General features: G+C 40.7%; 1 pseudogene; it reads left to right on the forward strand.

The window, feature by feature from the left end:
- Nucleotides 1-420: 420 nt before the first annotated feature.
- LOC124034138 overlaps nucleotides 421-27144 on the forward strand; it is a 221369-nt pseudogene continuing 194645 nt past the window's right edge.

Below are 27144 nucleotides of genomic sequence, written 5' to 3' on the forward strand. Positions count from 1 at the left end.
CCTCCCTGCAGAAACAATACATTGGGGAGAGAGCTTCAATCTGGTCCATTTTACTTTTTTTGCAGGTCATCTAATAATTTCGTCAGGTAAAAATGCATTTGAACAAGCATTTCAATATCTGACCTACAGTAATGTTCTTTACATTGGAGTTTTCCAATTTATTTATGATTCTAAGTCGATGTTTATGCAGTTTGAACGAAGAGCCGTTTGGGATCCGAATGAGCCGTGTCTTTTACGTTAACGGAGCCAAATGAGTCGGCTCACCGAAAAAAAATCGAAAATGCCCAACGTTCAATTACGTAAAAACTCCCAGCTCTCAGGGCGTCGCCGCTGGTCTGCTCTTTTCCCCTCCCACCGCGATGTGCCATTGGCTAACATCGGTTTGTCATAATACACTGTGGCATGCGAGATGTTAGAAAAGTCCGCGACTTCTGTTTACACTGTAAAAAGTGAGTAGAAGATGCAGTTCTCCGGTGTGTCAGTGCCAGATTCGTTCCAACCGGTGAGAGTGACTGTCCCGTGGTCCATGATAATTACGTAGGAAGCTGTTACTGGCAGCACCTTGTGAAGGCTTGCAAGAAGAGGGTGAAACGGGAGAATCTCTCCCGGTTCAGCGTATCCACTTGAAAGTGAAGCAGCAGCTACAGTATGGTTGCGCTGACGAAAGGACGCTACCTCTCATTGGGCTTCGTGTTTCTTGTTTATTGCACAACTTGCACGAAATCTAAAGGTAAGAATGAATTCGGGTATTTGTCCATCACTGTGGGATTGATGTGTGTATTTACTTTACTTGCATTGGGTCCAGTAACTTGACAAGATGCCGTTTCTCAGTTACGCACTTACCCATCACTTTTACGTTGCTTGTGTTTTGCTATTGTCTCTGAAGGGCTACTTGAGTAAGTTGGACACTGTTTGATAAAACTGTTTAAACCATTTGATTATCAGCATGACTTCTCTTATCACTCCACTAGAAGGACATAGCCTACGGTTCTGTCCACGTTGCACTGCGTGGTCATGTCGGCATGTGCTGCCTCTTAATACAGTAGGCTACTCCGTTCCCTCCTCTACTAACGCCTTCTGTCTTATATTGAGCTGATTGAATAGCCTTAGCTTTACACCAATATGTGTGAAGTGAGATTCAACAGGCGCAATAACGGTGCCATTGTGACCATCATCATCTACAGGACTATCCATTTAGCGAGCGAAATTATTTTACACACAAGTAGCATATTAAAAATTAAGTTAAAAGGCAAATATAGAAAGCGAGATCAAATTATGAAGATGTTAAATAAAGGAAAGGGTTAGACCATCAAGCAATCACAAATTAATTTTGAATTACCATATTTCTGTCTACTTACTTAATTGAGTCATAGTATGCCTTTCAATTTGTTACTAGAATGTTACCTTAAAGCAACTTTAACCATGGCGTTAACACACTTACTGACAGAACACACTTTCCAATAGACAGTATTCTAACGATTAATGACCATGACATTTTCACAATGCAGTGAAAATGTCTGATTTACCCAGGGTTATAACCCGTGTGTGTGTTTGATCAAAAGTCCAAAGAAGGTAGGTCCCTCCCCGTTTAAGAAATGTTTTGCTACAGAATTGGCTTAATGAATATGCCCCTATTGTGCATCCCAAATGACACCCTAGTGCACTACTTCTGAACAGAGCCCTAAGGGAATATGGTGCCATTTGAGATTTAGCCCTACTGTATCCATAGTATTTCAAGGGTATGACAGATAATTCTCCCCCCACAGTTCGCTGCGGTGTGCTACTGCTGATCTGTTAAGATGTGCTACAGGTGTTGTGCACTGACTGCAGTGCTGCATTGGCTTGTCAGCTATTGCTTACTGAAAATATTACATGTCTTTATGCCTTCTACAATGAAGGCATAAACTTATTTTATTTGCATTCCTGGTGGGAAAGATATTTCCAGTAAAACTTGGATGTGGATGAGATGCCTTTAATTTAAAACCAGAGGCAAAACTGACTACGTCCCCATTGTATTCTCTTTATAGTGCACAAAGATGGCACCCTATTCCCTTTACAATACACTACTTTTGACCAGGCCCCATAAAGGGAATAGGGTGACTTTTGTGACAATACCTATGTATTCTCTTGGTAGAGGCCTACTGCAGTAGCCTAATAGCTCTGAAGAGAGACCTCTATTCATGTCCCTTCCTTGCGTGTGACACATTACTCTGAGGTCAAAACAGGTGTTGCATGCACCTTTCCTGACATGGTTGATTCTATTAACTAAAAGGCATCAACACGGTAGCCTTTCAAGCACTGGGACCTTGCCCCAGTGCCTGCTACCACTCAACAGATTTAAGCTCTAAAATGGATACTTTGGGATTTTGTCAATCAAAGCCCTTTATCTTCTTCGAGCCAATGCTGACATGTTAGCTGTTAGACTTCCAGCCATATACTTCCAGCCATTGCGCTAAAGCTAGTTAGCAAATGCGCTAACGTCAGTTAGCATGCAGACATAAAAAGGGTATCCACAAGTTCATCTGACTCTGGGGAAGAAGATAACGAGCTTAATTGCCAAAATTCTGAAGTATCCCTTTAAGCATCAATTGAGATGTCGAAATCTCTATTCACCCCGAATGACAATCATGCAAGGGGTCATGAACGGAGGTTCTTCCTGTGCAACACTACTTTACTTTAAGCAAGCACAGTGCACGAGGCCCTAGGGAAACTTTTAAAATGATTTTTCAATTGTATCCATCCAGTCTGTGATTGACAATTCCAATGTTGCCTCATCACATGCAAGGATAAGGGATGAAGTAGCCTACAGGCCAATATGATTTCATACCATATACTGTAGCCATATTATGCTATAAACCATGCTAATTTCATGTGGATTACAGCATGTTTATGATTTAAAAAAAGGGTTATTTGTTTGCGATTCATTAAAAATATTATTTTTCTATTGATCAGTTATCATGCCTGATCAGTATGGAACATGGTATTTAGATATGAAAAACTCAACCACAGTGTGTTGATTGGGTGAAGATTGTGAAAACGATGTGTTCAATAGATAATCATGGTCATACATATGAACATGATGATGCATTTCGGGTGAGCTTTGATGAGGATTGATTGGTAACTGTCAGAGAATGATGCAGGTTTGACATCATAACGAGTGTATTATGGCTGGAGATGCCAACCATAAATAAATGTTATCAATGGAAGATTTCATTCTCAGTGGTGTATTAATATTTGTGTCCCAAATGACACCCTTTTCCCCTACATAGTGCACTACTTTTGACCCGAGCCCTATGACGCAGGTCAAAAGTAGTGCACTATGACGCAGGTCAAAAGTAGTGCACTATACGGAGTAGGGCGACATTTAGGACATGAGGTTAGGGCTTTACTTTCAGCTGGCGTGAAGCCAGCGCAATTGTGAAACGCACGCTCGTTTGCGATTTCTCCCTGTTAAACCTGGCACTGTTCTTTCTTCAAACCCTAGTGCCAGGATTGGTAATTTACTTGTTTTAAATGAGAACACTTGCGCTAAGGTGGGAGGGGTGGCAATGTCTGCGGCGTTCTTAAAAACGTGCGCCAAAATGACAATTTCAGTATGCGGAAGCACATCTTGTCCAGCCGTGATGCACATGGGACAAGATAGATGTGTTTTTTTTGTGCCCGTAAACCTCGTATTTAGAAACATAAAAAACTGCCCATTCCCAATTGTTTTCCGTTTCGTTTGATTAATTAAGAAGCTCTTATAGTATGCTTCTCTTAACCTATGAGAACGAAATCTGGGTTAACAACAATGCGTCTGATGTCATTCTTATCCTGGGCAAGCATGAGCCAAGGAGCCTGAAGGTTTCTAAACGGTCTACTCGTGAGGCTTTTGCCAACATGCTTTGCATTATTCACAATTCACATAGGCCTACCTGCAGTGCATACTCCATTCAGCTTGTATCATCCCCTTTTCCAAAGAGCGCCTCTTGTCCGTTACCAAAGACGCGCTCCTTCAAACATAGGCAATTCAAAATAGGGCTGGGTAATATTGCCAAAGTACCATGTCACAATATTTTGCACATTTTGTGACATGTAAGACTGTGTTTTGTGTTTTCTAATAATAAAAGTTCTAAATATGCTTTGTGTAGTCCATGACCCTAGGGTGGCAACACATTCACATTCATGTGATCTGATTGACCACTTTAAGGAATGGAACATTAGTCACTTTAATAATGTTTACATATCTGGCATTACTCATCTCATATGTACAGTGGGGCAAAAAAGTATTTAGTCAGCCACCAATTGTGCAAGTTCTCCCACTTAAAAAGATGAGAGCCCTGTAATTTTCATCATAGGTACACTTCAACTGTGACAGACAAAATGAGAAGAAAATCCAGAAAATCACACTGTAGGATTTTTAATGAATATATTTGCAAATTATTGTGGAAAATAAGTATTTGGTCACCTACAAACAAGCAAGATTTCTGGCTCTCACAGACCTGTAACTTCTTCTTTAAGAGGCTCCTCTGTCCTCCACTCGTTACCTGTTTTAATGGCACCTGTTTGAACTTGTTATCAGTATAAAAGACACCTGTCCACAACCTCAAACAGTCACATGCCAAACTCCACTATGGTCAAGACCAAAGAGTTGTCAAAGGACACCAGAAACACAATTTTAGACCTGCACCAGGCTGGGAAGACTGAATCTGCAATAGGTAAGCTGCTTGGTTTGAAGAAATCAACTGTGGGAGCAATTATTAGGAAATGGAAGACATACAAGACCACTGATAATCTCCCTCGATCTGGGGCTCCATGCAAGATCTCACCCCGTGGGGTCAAAATGATCACAAGAACGGTGAGCAAAAATCCCAGAACCACACGGGGGACCGAGTGAATGACCTGCAGAGAGTTGGGACCAAAGTATCAAAGCCTACCATCAGTAACACACTACGCCACCAGGGACTCAAATCCTGCAGTGCCAGACGTGTCCCCCTGCTTAAGCCAGTACATGTCCAGGCCCGTCTGAAGTTTGCTAGAGAGCGTTTGAATGATCCAGAAGAAGATTGGGAGAATGTCAAATGGTCAGATGAAACCAAAATATAACTTTATGGTAAAAACTCAACTCGTTGTGTTTGGAAGACAAAGAATGCTGAGTTGCATTCAAAGAACACCATACCTACTGTGACGCATGGGGGTGGAAACATCATGCTTTGGGTCTGTTTTTCTGCAAATGGACCAGGACGACTGATCCGTGTAAAGGAAAGAATGAATGGGGCTATGTATCGTGAGATTTTGAGTGAAAACCTCCTTCCATCTGCAAGGGCATTGAAGATGAAACGTGGCTGGGTCTTTCAGCATGACAATGATCCCAAACACACCGCCGGGCAACGAAGGAGTGGCTTCGTAAGAAGCATTTCAAGGTCCTGGAGTGGCCTAGCCAGTCTCCAGATCTCAACCCCATAGAGAATCTTTGGAGGGAGTGGAAAGTCTGTGATGCCCAGCAACAGCCCCAAAACATCACTGCTCTAGAGATCTGCATGGAGGAATGGGCCAAAATACCTGCAACAATGTGTGAGAACCTTGTGAAGATTTACAGAAAACGTTTGACCTCTGTTATTGCCAACAAAGGTTATATAACAGTATTGAGATAAACTTTTGTTATTGACCAAATACTTATTTTCCACCATAATTTGCAAATAAATACATTAAAAATCCTACAATGTGATTTTATGGATTATTTTTTTCTCATTTTGTCTGTCATAGTTGAAGTGTACTACCTATGATAAAAATTACAGGCCTCTCTCATATTTTTAAGTGGGAGAACTTGCACAATTGGTGGCTGACTAAATACTTTTTTGCCCCACTGTATATACTGTATAATGTCATTTCAACAGTAGGCCTAGGCTATTTCTTTCTTATTGAGATCATGCCTCACACATACAATACAATTTATTGTTTGCGACAAAGCACAGTATTGTGTTTCCAATTAATTGATGGAATATACATGTCCTTTGTATAAATTCTTAATTCACCTCATGCATTTCTAATACATTTTTAATGTCACCTGAAACATTATTTATCTGTGTATCCCTTAGAAGTGAGTACTATTTAGCTGTTATTATACAGTTAGTGCAATGAAGACTGGATAAGGAAGCTGTCTAATTCATCACAATCTTTGCATTATTCAGTCCATCCGTTTGCTCCCCGAGTCAGTAGTCAGTGCAGCATCAACTGGCCCTGCAGCAACATGCAAATGCATGTATTTTATCTTTTGTCTGAGCCCTCACCCAGTGGTGCTGTTCTCTCAAATGCACAGATAGCTGTCAGCTCTACAGCCAGATCACCCACTGGATGCTCAGTCAGGCAGACTACAGTACATTCATGATCCAACCTGGTCTGTGTCCCAAATGGCAACCTATTCCCTTTATAGTAGACTACATTTGACCAGAGCCCTATGTAGTAGGGCACTATAAAGGGATAGGATGCAATTTGGAATGCACCCCTTAAAACCATCAACCCACCCCCTTCTTTTTCTATCCCTCCTAGAGACATTTGACATGGAGACTCATCAAATAGCTTCATACATCAGTTCACCCGTGAACCAGGCTGCTGATTGTGCTTTTCTCTGTTAGCTGTCCTTAATATGATTGACACAGTTGGAACAACAACTGACACACAAGAAAAATACACATTGGTCTGAAATTTCCATATACATGTTTGTTGTTTTTGCAGAATCTTTACATTTCTGTTCTGCAGGGTAGCAGGGCATTGATGAAATGAGACGAAGGTCAAATTTGTTGTTTCCACTCGGAGAGAGAGTAGGGGGCTGTGATATTTCCAACTGCCGTTCTGTTCGAGAATGAATCATCAGAATCTGTCTGCCTGGGGTGTCAAAGTGTGTAGTTCAGTGCCCAGATTTACATTTAAATGAAACCAAATGGCTATACATTCAGAAGTGATATACAGTAATGGTGGTGGTATTAAAAGCACAGCCCCCTTGCTCTGTTAGAACAGCTAGTAGCTACTGCTTGAGATTGCTGTCATTTAGGCACTTTGCAGGTATTTTATGACTATTATTAAGTACAATACATGCATCCATTTCAGTTGTTGATTTCTTTCTTTGTATGAGCATACAGTACAGCTCATATAGGTGGGTGTACTACCCTCTTTTCTGTGCTTTTCTCTTTGACAATGTGCATCATTATCCAGCTCTAATATAGCTGTTTGTCTTGGAGAGAAAGTGTTTAAAGTGGATAACTAGCTTCAAATTACACCCCAGATGGTGTTACTGTGAGTGAGCTCTTTCTCTCACTCTCACCGACAACTTGGACAAATCAATATAGGCATTGCCTGAAAGGAAGAAAAAAAAACAGCATTGTTTTGAATTCCATTAGCCAATGCCCGTGTCATGATGGACTTATCTTCAGTATAAACACATTGAGATCTTGGTACTAGAAAGTTCTATCTGCAAAAATATAATAATTGGCTTTAAAGTTCCGAACCCTCATTAGTTTGAATGGTGTCAGCAATTTTTACCTTGTAATATTTGAACTTAACTACATGCATTTGTGGTATTTAGAGTACTGTATTGGTAGAGAACATTGAAAAGACTAAGTCAATAACTCAATTTTGACAGAGAATATAGTCCCAAGCTCTCAAAATTGTTCACTCGTTGCCTACTGCGCCCACCTAACTAAGAGCTGCTTGAATAAGTGTGTACAAAACCTTTCCTCGATGCTCTAATGCTGAACAACAGAAAAGTGCTTAATTTCAAGAGACCGTTTGAAAGTATGTTAACAGACAGTGGAAATATGGAGGGGAGAGCGGAGCATCATAGAGGAGAGTGGGCACTTGATGACTGGGCGGGGGAATATTCTTTTCTGGGAGCCTGAGAAATGTGGCCGCTCTAGGGACTAATTAAAGCAAGGTCTAAAGTGCTTGCAGCTTGTAACCCAGTGCTTGTATGACTCCTTTATGTTATGCAGTTCAGAGACAGAACCAACACTGCAGCGTCTCTGAAAGAGATCATGGTCTTTGTTCATGTCTCTACTGAATCTGTCCACACCCTAGTTGTCTAGCTCCCAGTTAGCTTCTCTGTGTAGTGAGAAATAGTCACTGGTAAGTTGTCACTTGTCATAGTATGGACAAAAAACTCCACAGAATCACAATAAAGTTGCATACATGTGTTCCCTTCATCACATGCATATTTTATTTTTCCAAGCATGAAATAATCCTACTTTGTACTAAAGAGCAATTACTTCCAAGCGGCCATGCTTAACACAGGGCAGGCACCCTAGTACCCATTTGCAAATCTTCCTTGGTTAATACTATTGCCTAATTTGTCAGTGACCTTAAAGTGAAATTATGCAAATATCATTTAAAATGAGGAAAATAATTACGATTGTAACTCCAAGGTAACTGATTAGATTATTGTTTTGTAAATATATATATATATATCCTGAACAAAAATATAAACACAACATGTTAATTGTTGAGCTGTTGAGGTAATTCATGAGCTGAAATAAAAGATCCCAGAAATGTTCCATACGCACAAAATTGTATCTCTCAAATTTTGTGTAAAAATGTGTTTACATCCCTGCACCTTATGCTTGGGACAATAAAAGGCCACTCTAAAATGTGCAGTTCGTCACACAACACAATGCTACAGTTTTTAAGGACCGTGCAATTGGCATGCTGACTGCACGGATGTCCACCAGAGCTGTTGCCAGAGAATTGAATGTTTATCTCTCTACCATAAGCCACCCCCAATGTCCTTTGGCAGTACGTCCAACCGGCCTCACAACCGCAGACCAGGTGTAGCCATGCCAGCCCAGGATCTCCACATCCAGCTTTTTCACCTGTGGGATCGTCTGAGCCCAGCCAGCTGTACAGCTGATTAAACTGTGGTTTGCACAACCAAACTGTCAAAAACATTCTCAGGGACGCTCATCTCCATGCTCATAGTCCTCACCAGGGTCTTGACTTGACTGCAGTTGGCCGTCGTAAACGACTTCAGTGGGCCAACGCTCACCTTCGATGGCCACTGTCACACTGGAGAAGTCTGCTCTTTTTTTTATTAAGGTGTCTGTGACCAACATGCATATCTGTATTCCCAGTCATGTGAAATCCATAGATTAGGGCCTCATTCATTTATTTAAATTGTCTGATTTCCTTATATGAACTGTATGAAATTATTGCATGTTGTGTTTTATATTTTTGTTCAGTGTAGTTTTCAGAGTTAAATGAGTCTTGAGTATGCCAACCAGATCTGCAAAAAGAAACGGAACGGGTCAGTTTTTTAACAAAAAATGTTACAATTATGTTATGTTAACTGTTAGCCACATTACTTTGGAACAGTTTGCTCATAAGACATGTTTGAATAGTTTGCTTATACAAATCTTTTGTTTGAATAAGAATCTTTCTAATAGTATACTAATACAACTCTTTATTTGCTCAAAATTGTCTTCGTATTCACCCTGGAAGCAGATGGCCCTGTGTGTGTCATGCGGGTTGTTTAGTGTTGGGTGGTTTATGGTTTACCTGTTATAATTTTATCGGGATTGGCACAGTTTTGTTTTCCTTACACATTTAGCGGAAATAATTTAGTATGAATCATTTGCCATTGCGATTGTTTTTTTGTGATAGCGCGAGTGTCTAACGCACTGATTTGACCATGTCCAAATATGGAGGTGACTGGCTAACTTTACTATATCAGTATTTACAGATGGTCTGCACCAGATGTGCTTTTTACCCAGAGTTGTTACGATAGCGTCCTCTTTAGCAAAATGCCAAGCAGCCATAACACCTACTCGACACACACAAACTTCTGTAAGGATGTTTACATCGTTATGAAAAACCCTTGCTAACAAAAGTTATGTTTAATTAGCATGAACATAATGTTTCTTTGTCCCTCAGAACAAAAGACTGCTGATTGGAGAGGTTGAAAGTGGTCTATTTATCAGAAATAGAAAATGTACCTGTCCAAAGGTTCTCTCAAGGGCTCACTTCAATCCAACATACAATGCAGTATTTGCGCTGTAGCATTTACGCCATGTTTTTTTACGCAACAGGCCGTGGGCAGGGGGCAGTATCAAATTTGCTATTGCACAACCACTTCTAAGGCAGATCTCTGATTTGAATCCTGCCATGAGCCTTCATGTAGTTACAGGTATGTCAGTTGAAAAGAAAGCCAATATCTTTCATTCTGTCGGAGAAAATTCAATATTATTATCGAAATACATGTCATGTTGATTTATGGGTGAATTGCTGAAATGGATATTTGACTATCTCAAACAAATGGCCTTTTGATAGTGAGGTTCCTCAGTAAAGTGTGGGCTGTCCTTTTGAACCTGTTAGTTCTATTCTATTGACCAGTGTTGAGGGTACAATATTGAGTTGGATGACCTAAAAATGATTTTTTCTTTCAGTAATAGAACTGAAATCCACAGCTCTGTAGTGGTTAGGGAGTATTATGTCCACTAGCTTTCAAATTAAGGACCCTAACATACTATAAAGTTAATCTATGCTAATTCACCTCTATTGTTTGCCATTCTATTCACAGTAACAGTTACAAGTATTGATTTTGAATGAGCATTGTGTGAACCTAAAGGTTTTACACGGTGTTAATTATTGGACATTTTTATATATGGGGCACTGAAATGTGTAGTTAAAGTGCGGAGAGCAGCGCTTCACTCTTCAGTGAGGATGGATGGACGGACAGTGTCATAGTGAGCTGGCCCCAATGGTGACCTATTACGTACCTAGTACACAATCTCCATTCTCAATCAGTCCACCAGAATAGGGTTAGGCATGAGTAATGGAGTACTCGATCTTTGACCAGAGATCACATTTTTTTTCTGGAAAACTATTTGGTGGAATGTGCTTTGAAATTTGTCTTGAAGACAACATTCATTTACTTTGACTCTTGTGTTCCATTTGTACATGTGCAAAAATCATGTGAGTACTCAAAACAGTCCAAAGATGTCAAATGCCCATCCCTAATCCAAAATGACACCCTATTACGAGGATCATCATCTAGATTCAGCCGCAGGCCGTTTTATTTTTCTTGAGCGGATGGTCCGGAACATAATTACAAATAGTTTTATTAGTATGTAAGGAACACGCGTGGTATACTGTACATCGTCCAACAAAGTGCTTAGTTGCAGGTTCATGCTTGACAATGCAACAATAAACATTTTAAGATAAAAATACAAACATAAAGTAGGGTAGAATAATACATTTGAGCATAAGTATAATACAGGAAGGCACAATTTATAGTCTGTGTATAAATTGAGCAGTATAATCAGTTTGGTAGCTGTGTGTGTGTGTGTGTGTGTGTGTGTGTGTGTGTGGTGTGTGTGTGTGTGTGTGTGTGTGTGTGTGTGTGTGTGCGCATGAGTGAGTGCATGTGTGCTAAGGTGCAGAGAATCAGAGCAGGTGGTTAGTCTAGTTCAAGTGTTCAGCAGTCTAATGGCTTGAAGATAGAAACTGTCTCAGACAGTTGGTGTCAGACTTCATGCTCCGATGCCGTCTGCCCGATAGTAAGGCAGTGAACAGCTCGTGGCTGGGGTGTGTTGGGTCCTTGATGCTACGTGCCTTTTAACAAGCCCTAACGGATATATTTGACTAAAACATAATCATTTCAAACCTTGCTTACATTTGTATACAATCACGTGTCTCTCTATTACGCTTGGAAATACTTGGGAACAGATTTCCAAAATTAAAATCACTTGTAGCTGATTTTCCCGTGGGTTATCCTACAAAGCAAGCTAGGTTTAATCAGGGTTTTCTAAAGCTAACAAGCTTCAGTTATCTTCACATTCCAGCTCATTCCAGCTTCATCCGTACTGTGTCGGTGGATATTGCTTGTCTGCCTGCCGCTAACACTAGCAGGCTTGTAACTGAGCATGCATGTCACACATGGCTAGTCGAACACTGGACTCTACATTGAAACCATGCTGAAACATCAATCCATGGCGAGTCAGTGCCACGTTTTTATTTGTGCTGAAATCAAAATGAAAGAAGATTTATGTTGCAAATTCAGCGGCCTATGGTCTGAAATAGGCTTTTAGAAGTGCCACAAGCACCTTTTTATTTTGGAATCCTATCGATAAAATAATTGTGTTAAAGATGCACTATGCAGAAATCACGCTTCAATTTCCTGGTTGCTAAAATTCTAATACTTTGCCTAATTTTAGTTTGTGACAAAACAAGAATTCATTCTGTAGAGAATCACTGTACAATCTGAACCGCTGTGAAATATATAGGTCAAATAGGGGAGAGGCATTGTGCCGCGAGGTGTTGCTTTATCTCTTTTTTGGAACCAGGTTTGCTGTTTATTTGAGCAATATGAGATGGAAGGAAGTTCCAAAATGTGCTGTTCTGTTCTGGGCAGCTGCAGTTTAACTAGGTCTTTCCTTGCAGCACTGGACCACACGACTGGACAGTAATCAAGATTAGACAAAACTAGAGCCTGCAGAACTTGCTTTTTGGAGTGTGGTGTCAAAAAAGCAAAGCATCTCTTTATTACAGCCAGACCTCTCCCCTTCTTTACAACCATTGAATCTATATGTTTTGACAATGACAGTTTACAATCGAAGGTAACGGCAAGTAATTTAGTCACCTCATCTTGTTCAACAGCCACACCAACTCATTACCAGATTCAGCTGAGGTCTAGAACTTAAGGAATGATTAGTACTAAACACAATGCTCTTAGTTTTAGAGATGTTCAGGACCAGTCTATTACTGGCCACCCATTCCAAAACAGACTGCAACTCTTTGTTAAGGGTTTCAGTGACTTAATTAGCTGTGGTTGCTGATGCGTATATGGTTGAATCTTCAGCATACATGGACACACATGCTTTGTTTAATGCCAGTGGCAGGTCATTGGTAAAAATAGAAAAGAATAGAGAGCCTAGAGAGCTGCCCTGCGGTACACCACACTTTACATGTTTGACATTAGAGAAGCTTCCATTAAAGAAAACCTTCTGAGTTCTATTAGATAGATGGCTCTGAATCCACAATATGGCAGAGGTTGAAAAGCCATAACACACATTTTTTTTAACAACAGGTTATGGTCAGGCTATGGTCAATAATATCAAAGGCTGCACTGAAATCTAACAGTATGGCTCCCACAATCTTCTTATTTCTTTCAACCATCAGTCATTTGTGTCGGTGCCCTTCTCTATAAGCATGCTAAAAGTATGTTGTTAATTTGTTTACGGAGAAGTAGCATTGTATTTGTTCAAACACAATTTTCTCCAACAGTTTGCTAAGAGCTGGTAGCAAGCTTATAGGTCTGTTGTTAGAACCAGTGAAGGCTGCTTTACCACTCTTGGGTAGCGGAATTACTTTGGCTTCCCTCCAGGCCTGAGTACAAAGACTTTTCTCTAGGCTCAGATGAAAAAATATGACAGATAGGAGTGGCTATAGAGTCAGCTACCATCCTCTGTAGGTTTCCATCTAAGTTGTCAATGCCAGGAGATTTGTCATTATTGATTGATAACAATAATGTTTCCACCTTTCCCACACTAACTATACTTTTCTTTCATTATTTGTTGTTTTATGCATGAATACAATTGCTCACTGTTGGCATTTCCTGCCCAAGTTTACCCACTTTGCCAATGAAATAATAATTAAAAATATTTGGCAACGTCAAATGGTTTTGTGATGAATAAGCCATCTGATTCGATGAAAGATGGAATTGAATTTGTTTTTCTACCAATTGTTTAATTTAAAGTACCCCCCATTCTTTATATCATGGATCTTGGCTTCATAATACAGTTTCTTCTTTTTGTTGAGTTTAGTCACACATTTTCGCAATTTTCAGTAAATAAGCCAGTCAGATGTACAGCCAGACTTATTAGCCACTCCTTTTGTCCCATCTCCTTCAACCATACAGTTTTTCAATTCCTCATCAATCCATGGATCCTTAACAGTTCTAACAGTCAGTTTCTTAACAGGTGCATCTTTATCAATAATTGGAAGAAGCAATTTCATAAATTCATCAAGTGCAGCATCTGGATGCTCCTCATTAATCACATCAGACCATCAAATATGTTTGAAACTGGTGTACAAAACCGGAAGTAAAAGACACAAAAACTAAATTTTAAAGATGTTAAGCATAGAAATAGCGCACGTAGAACAGATCTACCACTTATTATAGATACTTTCAATGAGAATGAAAAATCTAAAACTCACATTTCTATGTGAATTGGGTCAGGTCGCCAAAAAAGTTACATATTGTAGCTTTAAGTCATGCAAAAGTGTTACTGTGCGTGAAGTTTAAAATCTATTCTACTATTACTAAATGTGTAATGTGATATATATTTTACCATCACTATTTTTTAATTGACAAACATGTAGTAATAAAATAGGGGGTGATGAGACAATCTTTGCAAGAGGGAGGGAATGTTATTTAATTGGTCCTCAACTTGTGGCTATGTCATTTCATTCAGGGTAAGTGGAGTTAGCCGTGAGTTAGCCTGCCCCAGAGCAGGTTAGTTCTGAAGGATTCGTTGCCAGAAATCTGCTCCTTTTTTTCTCTTTTCCCAACGCACTAGACGATCCAGATCAGCCCAAACAGTTCGAGCTTCTACTTTTAAAAATCAATCTCTCCAGAAATAAGTCCCTCACTGTTGCTGCTTGTTATAGACGCCCCTCAGCTCCCAGCTGTGCCCTGGACACCATATGTGAATTGATTGCCCCCCATCTATCACCAGAGTTCGTACTGTTAGGTCACCTAAACTGGGATATGCTTAACACCCCAGCCATCCTACAATCTAAGCTAGATGCCCTCAATCTCACACAAATGATCAAGGAACCTACCAGGCACAACCCCAAGCCTGTAAACAAGGGCACCCTCATAGATATCATCCTGACCAACTTGCCCTCTAAATACAACTCTGCTGTTTTTGACCAGGATCTCAGAGATCACTGCCTCATTGCCTGCGTCTGTTATGGGTCCGCTGTCAAACGATCACCCCTCATCACTGTCAAATGCTCCCTAAAACACTTCTGCGAGCAGGCCTTTCCAATTGACATGGCCCGGGTATCAACCTCATCCCGTCAGTAGAGGATGCCTGGTGGTTCTTTAAAAGTTCTTCCCTCACCATCTTAAATAAGCATGCCCCTTTCAAAAATGTTTGAACTAAGAACAGATATAGCCCTTGGTTCACTCCAGACTTGACTGCCCTTGACCAGCACAAAAACATCCTGTGGCATACTGCACTAGCTTCGAATAGCACCCGCGATATGCAACTTTTCAGGGAAGTCCGGAACCAATATACACAGTCAGTTAGGAAAGCAAAGGCTAGCTTTTTCAAACAGAAATTTGCATCCTGTAGCACGAATTCCAATAAGTTTTTGGGTACTGTAAAGTCCATGGAGAATAAGAGCACCTCTCCTAGCTACCCACTGCACTTAGGCTAGGAAACACTGTCACCACTGATAAATCCACAATAATCGATCATTTCAATAAGCATTTCTCTACGGCTGGCCATGCACTCCACCTGGCTACCCCAGGGCAACAGCTCTGCACCCCCCGCAGCAACTGGCCCATGCCCCCCCCCCCTTCACCCAAATCCAGACAGCTGATGTGCTGATAGAGCTGCAAAATCTGGATCCCTACAAATCAGCTGGGATAGACAATCTGGACCTTCTCTTCCTAAAATTATCTGCCGCCATTGTTGCAACCCCTGTTAGTAGTCTGTTCAACTTCTCTTTCGAATCGTGTGAGATTCCTAAAGATTGGAAAGCGGCCAAGGTCATCCCCCTCTTCAAAGGGGGAGACACTCTAGACTCTAAAGTCTTCGAAAGCAAACAGATTGCCGACCATTTCGAATCCCACCGTACCTTCTCTGCTATGCAATCTGGTTTCTGAGCTGGTCATGGGTGCACCTCAGCCACGCTCAAGGTCCTAAACAATATCATAACTGCCATCGATAAAAGACCGTACTTGTGCAGCCGTCTTCATCGGTCTGGTCAAGGCTTTCGACTCTGTCAATCACCGTATTCTTATTGGCAGACTCAACAGCCTTGGCTTCTCTAATGACTGCCTCGCCTGGTTCACTAAATACTTCTCAGATAGAGTTCAGTGTGTCAAATTGGAGGGCCTGTTGTCCGGACCTCTGGCAGTCTCTATGGGGGTGCCACAGGGTTAAATTCTCGGGCCGACTCTTTTCTTTGCATATTTCAGGGATGTCGCTCTTGCTGCGGGTGATTCTTTGATCTACCTCAACGCAGACGACACCCTTTTCTGTATACTTCTGGCTCTTCTTTGGACACCGTGTTAACCTCTTGAACCTCCGGGGGCAGTATTTCATTTTTGGATGAAAAACGTTCCCGTTTTAAACAAGATATTGTGTCACGAAAAGATGCTTGACTATGCATATAATTGACAGCTTTGGAAAGAAAACACTGACGTTTCCAAAACTGCAAAGATATTGTCTGTGAGTGCCACAGAACTAATGCTACAGGTGAAACCAAGATGAAATTTCAGGAAGTGAGCCAGATTTTGGAGGCGCTTTGTTCCAATGTCTCCTTATATGGCTGTGAATGCGCAAGGCATGAGCCTATACTTTCTGTTATTTCCCCAAGGTGTTTGCAGCATTGTGACGTATTTGTAGGCATATCATTGGAAAATTGACCATAAGAGACTACATTTACCAGGTGTCCGCTCGGTGTCCTCCGTCGAAACTATTGCGTTATCTCCAGGTGCGTGCATTTTTCCATTTTGAACAGGAGAAACCAAACTGCAACGAGTGATTTATCATCGAATAGATATGTGAAAAACACCTTGAGGATTGATTCTAAACAACGTTTGTCATGTTTCTGTCGATATTATGGAGTTAATTTGGAATAAAGTTCGTGTTGTAATGACTGAATTTTCTGGTTTTTTTCTTAGCCAAACGTGATGAACAAAACGGAGCGATTTCTCTTACACAAATAATCTTTTTAGATAGCAAATGTTCAATTTTTCCAACTGAGAGTCTCCTCATTGAAAACATCTGAAGTTCTTCAAAGGTAAATTATTTTATTTGAATGCTTTTCTTGTTTTTTCTTGTTTCTTTTCTTGTTAACAAAAGGCTAAGCTTGTGAGCCAATATATTTATTTTATTTTATTTGCGATTTTCATGAATAGTTAACGTTGGCATTATGGTAATGAGCTTGAGGCTATAATTACGCTCCCGGATACGGGATTTCTCGTTGCAACAGGTTAACAAACCTCCAAATGAGCTTCAATGCCGTACAACACTCCTTCCGTGGCCTCCAACTGCTCTTACATGCTAATAAAACTAAATGCATGCTCTTCGACGTATCGCTGCCTGCACCCGCCGCCCGACTAGCATCACTACTCTGGACAAGTTCTGACTTAAATGTGCACTCTGGCTAGATTGTAAACTCACCTTCCAGACTCCTATTATGCATCTCCAATCCAAAATTTTGTCTAGAATCGGCTTCCTATTTCACATCAAAGCCTCCTTCACTCATTCTACCAAACATACCCTCGTAAAACTGACTATCCTACCGATCCTTGACTTCAGCGATGTCATTTACAAAATAGCCTCCAACGCTCTACTCAGCAAATTGGATGCAGTATATCACAGTGCCATCAGTTTTGTCACCGAAGCCCGATATACTACCCACCACTGCGACCTGTATGCTCCTGTTAGCTGGTCCTTGCTACATGTTCGTCGCCAAACCCACTGGCTCCAGGTCATCTGTAAGTTTTTGCTAGGTAAAGCTCCGCCTTATCTCAGCTCACTTGTCACCATAGCAACACCCACCTGTAACACGCGCTCCAGCAGGTATATTTCACTGGTCATCCCTAAAGCCAACACCTCCTTTGGCTGCCTTTCCTTCCAGTTCTCTGCTGGCAATGACTGGAACGAATTGCAAATGACTGGAACGAATTGCAAAAATCACTGAAAGTTGGAGAATCATATGTCCCTCACTAACTTTAGCATCAGCTGTCAGAGCAGCTTACCGATCGCTGCAGCTGTAGAGCCCATCTGTAAATAGACCATCCAACCAACTACTTTCCTCATTCCCATATTTGTTTTTGTTTTTCTGCTCTTTTGTGCACCAGTATTTCTATTTGCACATCCTCATCTGCACATCTATCACTCCAGTGTTAATTGCTAAATTGTAATAACTTCACCACTATGGCCTATTTATTGCCTTACCTCCTTACTTCATTTGCACACACTGTATACCAATTTTTCTATTGTGTTATTTGATGTATGTTTGTTTATCCCATGTGTGACTGCTGTTTTGTTGCACTGCTTTGCTTTATCTTGGCCATGTCACAGTTGTAAATGAGTTGTTCTCAACTAACCTACCTGGTTAAATAAAGGTGAAATAAATACAAATATTTAAAAATATATATATATTCTGCCACTATCTTCTTATTGGCTTGGCCTTAGTTCATATGCCTTGCGACCGTGATATATGCCTAACAGGGTACAGAGCAAACAATGCAATTATCACATCACAGGTTGTAATATGGCATTTGTTTTCTGGCTTGGCATACCCAGTGATTTTACCCACGCTTTGCTACAAGTCAGTCTGGTCTTTTCACTGTTTCTTTAGCCTCTTCATCTGAGGCCCGGGGGTCAGCTGTTCAAACATGTCCTCTGATGATCCATCGAGCAAATTCAGTGGGAGAGAACAGAGCAGAGCCGTCAGTGCTGTAGGACAAGTTGTGATAAATAGAGTGTAGAAACACAGCCATAGCACACTCTAGCCTGGCGGACTAAGCAGTTTCTATAATGGGTCCATGGTAGCTATTCAGACCTTATTGAACTATTCATTCCATTATTTCCCACTTGGCAAAAACTGGTTGAATCAATGTAATTTCCATATCATTTCAACCCCAAAAAAGGTAATGTGATGACTTTGAATCAATGTGGAAAACTGATTGGAAATGAGTTAGTTGACAACTCAACCATATGTTGAAATGACGACTGTGCCCAGGTGGGTTATGAAAAGCCCAATACTGTGAGTGTTCTCTGGTCCTCTGTCTTAGAAACACACTTGACTGCCCAGCTATGCCACAGAAAAGCTAGCAATTTGGTGGCAAAGTTAGAGGCATTTCAAGCCGAGGAGTGAGCTTTTCATTCCGACTTGGTTACATCTAGAGGCTGCTGCGATGAATCTAGTTCAGAGAGAAGAACTGCCAAGGACAACAGGGGTTCAGTCAACTATATTGGGTTATTTGATCAATGCAGCAGTATCCATTTTGATAAGTGAAGAAGTGTTTCCATGTAAATTAGACTCGGAGAGCATTCTACTATTCATCTTCCAGCATTAGAGTTCTACAATGTGCACCACCAGATTTTGACTGATGTGGAAGTATGAAGATTGATGCATAGCTGATCAGTTTTTGAGCATGCTGTCAAATTTAAATGGCATATGAACCGACTGTTTTGATCCGTTATTCACGTAGAACCAAATCCCAGTTAGCCCATATCCTTTTGTTTCACCCTGGAATTGTGCTACAGTTCTATGTCAGCTGTTGAATTTGGTTTAATATTACTATGTTCTATAGACACCGTCATCTTGATTGTAAACTTTTCCTGACTTGCAATTTCTTGACTGCTTATCTGTTTTCTGTCCTCCTATCTCCTTGTGGCCGTCTGTTCCCACCCTCCCTACCGTTACCCTCCCTTTTCATATAAACTCACTCACTGTGAGTTTGAACTGAATTGATGAATGATCAGAGTACGCCTCAAGGGTGCTGGCTACAGTGAAACTGAGTAATACAAAAACGCATTTAAAAAACTGTCACAGGGGCGGAAGCATCAGGCATCGGTTTACAAGGAGCAGAGACTGTTTCGGCATATTTTAAGCCACGGTTTTGGACAGGATAATGAGGCAGACGGTACATGTGGTGAAGACTTGGGACAACTGCAGTTAAGTCCTCACCGCTCCTCAGCCGGATGTCAAAAGCATTAAGATACAACACCCGAAGAGGTACATCTCCCACCATATCCTGATGATGCCATGGCTCTTGGTAAGAGGGCTCTCAAAGTCTCATGGTTGAATGTCTGGGAGGGTTAACTGTTGCGTTTGTCTACGCTATACCTATATGAGGACCCTTTTCTGTTTCTTGTGTTTTATTTTGCGATCAAGTTTTCATTCAGCGTAGTTACAGACTTCTATTGTTAGGCCTTTTTAATGAGCATGCGTAGGAGGTGGATAACAGTAGACTTTGATCTGTGGTGGCGTTTATCGATTTTCCTCTGACTCAGTCAGCATTTATGAAAACGGCATTGTACTCCAAGCTGAGTGACTTTTGGTTTGTTATTTCCCTGAAGGCATCCTCTTGAATCTTTCCCTTTTTAAAAGACTGTTTTTGTTCTTAAATACCTCTTGAGGGTCAGCTCCATTGTGGGTCCCACAAACCTCACATTTTAAGATCATGATGTATTCATCTCGCCCTTTCAGGTCATGCTGCAGCTTTGTTGGTTTTATTTCGTACCCACACGCCACACGCCAAGATCATATCGGTTTTTTGAAGCTGTAGTAAGCATTGTATGGAAATATTCATATTTTAAAATTGTATCCGACTGAGCTAAACTTGTCCTTTGCGTGCAATGAAGTAGCCTAGTGTCGGCCCGAGGCGGTAGGCATCCAAGCTCACAGTGATTTAATGTCATGTTCTTAGTGGAAGGACACACACTGAGATAAGAGCCATCTTCTATTTTATAGGAGTCCATTCTGCCCTCTTATATATCCCAGGGCATGTGAGACCCATCCACTTCCTCCCTGAAAAAAAGCTATCCCTCATGGAGGGAGCAGAAATCACCTCCTAACAGTAAAAAGCTTTTAACGTCACCCCTCTTGCCATGCCCAGAATGCACCCTGCCATGTTTCAGATCTGAGGGCATCGAGACCGGTGCCGTAGCCTTACTGTACTGTATGAACTCATCGGTGCTGGTGCCATTTAATAATGCAGTCATGTGATTAACAGGTCCTAATGTGTTTTGAAAATATAGCTAGCTATCAATAAGCTCTTATGCAAATGTTCATTGAGAATAAAGTATAATTAATGGAAGATCATTGATTGTTGTACATTCCAAATCCAACTGATGATGAGTAGGCACAGCAACTGAGTAGGCACAGCAACTGAGTAGGCACAGCAACTGATTTAGCTACAGGTTATGAGAGTGATGTGCAATGCTGCACATTTTACTGCATAAATACAAACTGGGATCCAGACATTAATCTGATGGAGTACTGAGGGGGAACAAAAACCTCAATTTTCTAAGCTGATTTACACTGACAATATAGTATTATTACTAGAACAACATGTATACTGTAGCAGACTATACATTTTCAGAGATTTCTGTTGATCCTTTGGCAACGGAGGATATCATACAGTTGTTGGACGCATGTGTTGCACAATACAAGTCTGCATTTAGATAGAATTGCAGGAGCATCCAAACTGACTGTAAGAAAAAAAGAAGACAACAAGTAATCTATCAGCACCTTGAGGAATGAGCAGTCCTTGGGGCTGAATGTGAAACAGAAAGGTAATTGCAGAAAATGGAGGAAAGCATAGACCAGTGTAGAATTTTGCAGCACTTCAATGGCCTTCTAGATTAATTCTCAGCTCGGCTTTGACTGTTCATCTGCCGCGGGAAAAGGAATGCACACGTAAATGGAATGTAATTAGACTGGAGTTTACTCTTTCAATTTGTATGTTTAAATTAAAGTTTTTGTTTTTTACTCGTATGCATTAATTTCCTGAACATTGTAGATGAACTATAACTATATAATTAGAATACAAAGAATCACAATTGGTGGGCCAGTGGTTTTACAGTTGGACCAATGTACCTATGTGTTCATGGAAACCCAACACATAGCCTACCCTTGACAGCAGTCCCTGTGCTCTGTGATGTGTGCATATTACATGTTCCTTATCGTTTTCTTGTATGTTGTTGTAGAATAACAGTGAGCTTTTATGTCAATCACTTTGTCCAACTTCCTACTGAAAGAAATATAAATCTCCATCATACGATTAGGTGAAAATCATAAAAAAATCCCTAACATTCGTATGAGCACCTCATTATTTTAATGGCAGATGTAAGGAGGGCCTCTATTACTGCTCTGTAATGGCTGGGAGGTCAATACTGATAGTAAAAACTTAATTGTGATTGGTAGGCTGAATGAGAGGTCCTCTGGTCACTGTTAAGACTTGCAAGCCTTTATGATGCTTAGTGTACCACAGCTGGAATACATTGCCCCTCCACCACCCTAACTCCATTTTATGAAAGTTGTCCATGTCTCAAAGGGCACCCTATTCCCTATGTAGTTGGCACTACTTTCCTCAATTCATTTTGATGCCATCCCATGACGGTGCTATCCCATGTGCTGGGATGACTGTTTTGCTGTTGCTGGTTGCCAAGGGTGACCTCTCTATTCCTTATTGACCATTTGTTTGTTGTTGAGGAACCCTTTTAAGTAATCTTGGTTGTTCATGCCCCACTGGTAGTCTAATCCATGATCAGTTTAACTTGTTTGCTAGGAAATAAAAGCTTCCAACCGGTTCAATAGTATTGATGCATGACCTGTTTGCAATGGTTATTCTAACGAAGGTTGAGCAACACTGGTCCAAAACTAATTGCTTTGTCGGTCTTTAGTATGCTACACTAACCTGGGGTAATTTAACAGAGTGCACAGCAAAGGAGCTCTGACTATCTGGCTCAACCACTACCACCTGTCCCCAAGCAGGTCCTCTATTGATGGCTGTAGACTGTTAGCTCTGCACTCACTTGGAAGAAGAACGTAATTGAATCTCCATTTGCAACCGGCTAAATCAATTGGAAACGGGGTTGCTTAAGAAATTGCCTTTAATGACATGGACATCCTCCCATTGTCAAGTTTTCCCAGAGGAGGGTGTGGTGGGAAAGAGTTTGGGTTTGATTTGTGTTACAGGTTATACCACAGAGAACGGTGTGATCTTTGATTAGAATCAAATTATCTTCATAAACGACAGAATAAAAAAACTATCATGATTTAGATACCATATTGACGAATTCTAAAGGCCCCTTCACTTTCATTAATAATTATCACAATCGGTACAGTAGATAGCTGCACCAGAAAGAAGAAAATGAGCAGTATATCTATAATGAGCCCATTATTACATATTTACAAACCTAATTTCATTGGCTAAGTCGTAACAGTTGGACCGTGTGGCTCTGCGGTTTTTAACTCTGTAGGACGCTGAAGACATTCAACCTTGAAGTGTTAGTTTAACTCTAGGATAGTCATTATTTTAAATGGTTAGCCCTTCACACTCACAACCCGTATATGGGTTGAAAATGTCAGATTTGGTCACTGATAAGCATATAGATGAGGTGCGAGCTCAGGGTCTCCGCTTTACAGTGCTCTAATTTGAGATTCAACTCACAGACGTTCTAAATGTGAGCACCAATCACAATAACATGATTATTGGGCTACTTTTGCTAAATTCATTTTGGTCTGAGAGCGGGGAATCCAAATGTGCACTTCACAATTCCATATTACGAAACTCAATGTTTATGAACGCTACGTTTGATGTACAGTTACAAGAATGACAGGGCTTCATACTCTGGCTCGTTCTAAACCGAATGCACCTATATTTGCCGCGGAACACGCACCTGAATGCACTCATGAATCCATTCTATGCTCACCAAAATGGTTGTTTCTCGGATGTGCCTTGCACTGTACGCATTGTACAATTTAGCTAGTCATGTTGGCAATAGAATAAGCTTTCAAAGGATGCCCGCCTGACCCAGATTGCGATTTTATAATGGCCCAGTTTTTGGATTGTGTAAACAACAACAGTCATTGTGTAAAGGCAGGGATGCAGGGCTGTGTTCCAAGCGAAACAACTACACATGGGCTTGCTCTTGTTCACAACAACAACTTTTATTTTGAGTCATAAAAGTGCATTGAAAATATTTTGGAACTGTGCTCACTTTGAGAGGTGTTTGGCCACTTGGAGTCACCAGTTAGTCCTCTCACTCAAACCCTGTCATTTCTTTTGTCTTTGTGTTGCACCCACCCCACATTTTCCATTAATATTCTTATTACGTTACTGAATGTGTCCACAGTATTTTAAGATTTCGTTATCGACAAATGCGGTGAAAAGGACAGTAAATGTCAAATGCACATAAAATCCACAGCATGATGTTTGAATTCAGTCTTGTGTCAGGTGAACTGTTGTGTCCTCACCTTTTGGTCTGATCATTTCCCCATAATCGCCAAACTGTTCCCCTTTAATTGCTACCATGGTTATGCATATGCTTTTCATTTTTCTTCTGTTAAGGACAAATTGAAAGGTTTCAATCTAGATATGCCAATTCCCATAAGTCTAAAGGGTTAAATGAACTATTAATGAAAGATGAATGCCCTGAGACCATCATTTAGAGAGTGAATGTTACAGTTAATGTGACAATTGTATATTTTATTAAAGTTAAGATGGAAAGTGTCATTTTACATGTATAGTTTTGAAGTGTTGAAAATGTGATCAATTACATTTACCACTGTAGCTTTGAACTGTACTATTAGACTTTGTTAAATGTTCATTTCTTTAGATTCTTAGTCAAAGGTCTTAGTCTTAGGCTTCTCTTCAAGGCCATGTTTGTCATAATCAGTTATTTTCTTTTGAATGTACTCAACCTTACTTTTGGGAAAAGTTCCAATCGTAAATGTCAGCATTAGAGCTGTGTGAATCCTCCATGTTCCTGTTCTGCGAATAGATCTCATGTGTCTCTCTCTTGGCCCGATGCGACTTTAAGCCGTAATCGCATTTTAGTATCAGCATGGTTGGGATCCAAAACAAATGTAAACACAATCAAATGAGATTCTGATGGTCGTCTCAGAGGCGGACGAGGTGAAAAGTAATAATAAGAAATTATATCACCGGGGAGAACAAAGTGTTGTGATTACGTTTATTTCCACCGGCCTATTACTAGAGCACTGGTGGGAAAACGAGCGAGCGCTGAGCTTTCTGTTTTTGCAGCAGGGCGCAGGCCATCGCAAAAACCTCTGTTGGTTTTTTTATTCATGGCGTGTCAGAAAAACAGCCCGCTCCACTGCTGTCCTAGGAGGATTCTGGGATGATTTGAGCTGAATTCATTTGTGTAAAGGGAGGCCTTTCATGCTTATGCTTTGGAATCATGTCTGCCTTTTACATTTTGAAATGCATTGCCTTTAGAAAATGAAAGCTGTTACAACTAGTACATGACATTCCAGATCCCCCCCCCCCCTCATTATCAAATTGTGTTCGCTGGTTGGCGAGAAGGAAATTGTATATTGCTACCTTTTCTGCCTTCACCACTTTTTATACACAATTTGTATTCATACACCACTGGAATGGTGAAAATGATGTGCATGTGTTTAGCCTCAATTCTAGGACTAACTGTATTATCTTATTGTTCAGAGAATTGAACAGCTGTCACTGTATTCCCCTAGACAAACAGTCATGTTTGGGATATGCTATCTATAAAGGAGAAAGGTAGGTGTTAGGTGAGTGAATTTAACACAAACAAGAAGCCTCCTCTGTTGCTGATATTTCGATCACCACAGAATTCACTTTGCACATCATGCAGCAAATGGAAGGGTAGGCTAACAGTAGCCTATAGACATGACAGTTGTACAACATAGTCACAACATTGTTTGATTGTAGATGCAGCATTAAGGGGAAGAGACAGCTGAGGTAGATTGAGCTATCAATCTCAGTGTTTTCCATACTGCATATCCCTCTGACCCTCTTCACCCCCATTCTTCTGGTGTTTTGGTTTTAGCAGGGAGTCTGCAAAGACCAGTATGTCAAAGAAAAGCAGTAAACGGGTTGGTGAATAAAATGACCTATGAAAATCAATTTTCATCTATGCATCTTCCCGCGCTCAAGTGATATTTGATCCTTTATTTAGTCCTTGTTTATTCTTGCACAGTTCCTGAAGCTGTACTCTAGTAAGTTGTTTTTGTGACGTTATCTTTGGCTGCGGAGAGGCTTGCTGCTTGTTGCCACAGCAACTATTGAATTGAACTGTGTTGTTGTCAAGATTAAGTTGATAAGGACTAACACTGCTTTGAAATTCCAGCTGTCTAAATGAATCATTCCTCTCGCATCTCATCATTCACTCAGAGATTGCCATCCAGATCAGAAACAATTAGATATGTAAAAGGCCCCACGAGCACTAATGTGAAGTTCATAGGAGCACTACAAATTTGGTGTCAAATGATTGCCAAGAGTATATTTATATATATTTTTTTAGGGCAGCCCTCAAAGTGACATGACACTTGGCTTTCAGGCCAAAGAGTTCAGTCTTGGTTTCATCAGACCAGATAATCTTGTGTCTCATGGTCTGAGAGTCTTTAGGTGCCTTTAGGCAAACTCCATATGGGCTGTCATGCCTTTTACTGAGGAGTGGCTTCCATCTAGCCAATCTACCATAAAGGCCTGATTGGTGAAGTGCTGCAGAGATGGGAGAACCTTCCAGATGGACAGCCATCTCGACAGAGGAACTTTGGAGCTCTGTCAGAGTGACCATCGGGTTCTTGGTCACCTCCCTGACCAATGCCCTTCTCCCCCGATTTCCCAGTTTAGCCGAGCGGCCAGCTATAGGACGAGTCCTGGTTGTTCCAAACTGCTTTTAAGAATGATGGAGGCCACTGTGTTCTTGGGAACCTTCCATGCTGCAAATATGTTTTGGTACCCTTCCCCAGATCTGTGCCTTGACACAATCCTGTCTCGGAATTCTACGGACAATTTCTTTCGACTTCATGGGTTTTTGCTCTGACATGCACTGTCAACTGTGTGGGACCTTATATAGACAGGTGTGTGCCTTTCCAAATCATGTCCAATCAATTGAATTTAGCAGAGGTGGACTCCAATCAAGTTATAGAAACATCTCAAGGATGGTAAATGGGATCATGGATAACAATTCCTAATAGCTCAATTTTTGAGTCTCATAGCAAGGGGCCTGAATACTTATGTAAAAAAGGTATTTCTGTTTTTGATTTTTTGATTCATTTGTGAAAACATTTCAAATGAATGTTAGAATAAGTCTGTAACATATAACAAAATGTGAAAAAGTCAAGGGGTCTGAATACTTTCCTAATGCACTGCATATTCCATTTTGTGAGACTCCAGCGGTTGGTAGGGGA

This window comes from Oncorhynchus gorbuscha, linkage group LG04 (assembly GCF_021184085.1).
Source record: "Oncorhynchus gorbuscha isolate QuinsamMale2020 ecotype Even-year linkage group LG04, OgorEven_v1.0, whole genome shotgun sequence".
In the NCBI taxonomy this organism is placed as follows: domain Eukaryota; kingdom Metazoa; phylum Chordata; class Actinopteri; order Salmoniformes; family Salmonidae; genus Oncorhynchus; species Oncorhynchus gorbuscha.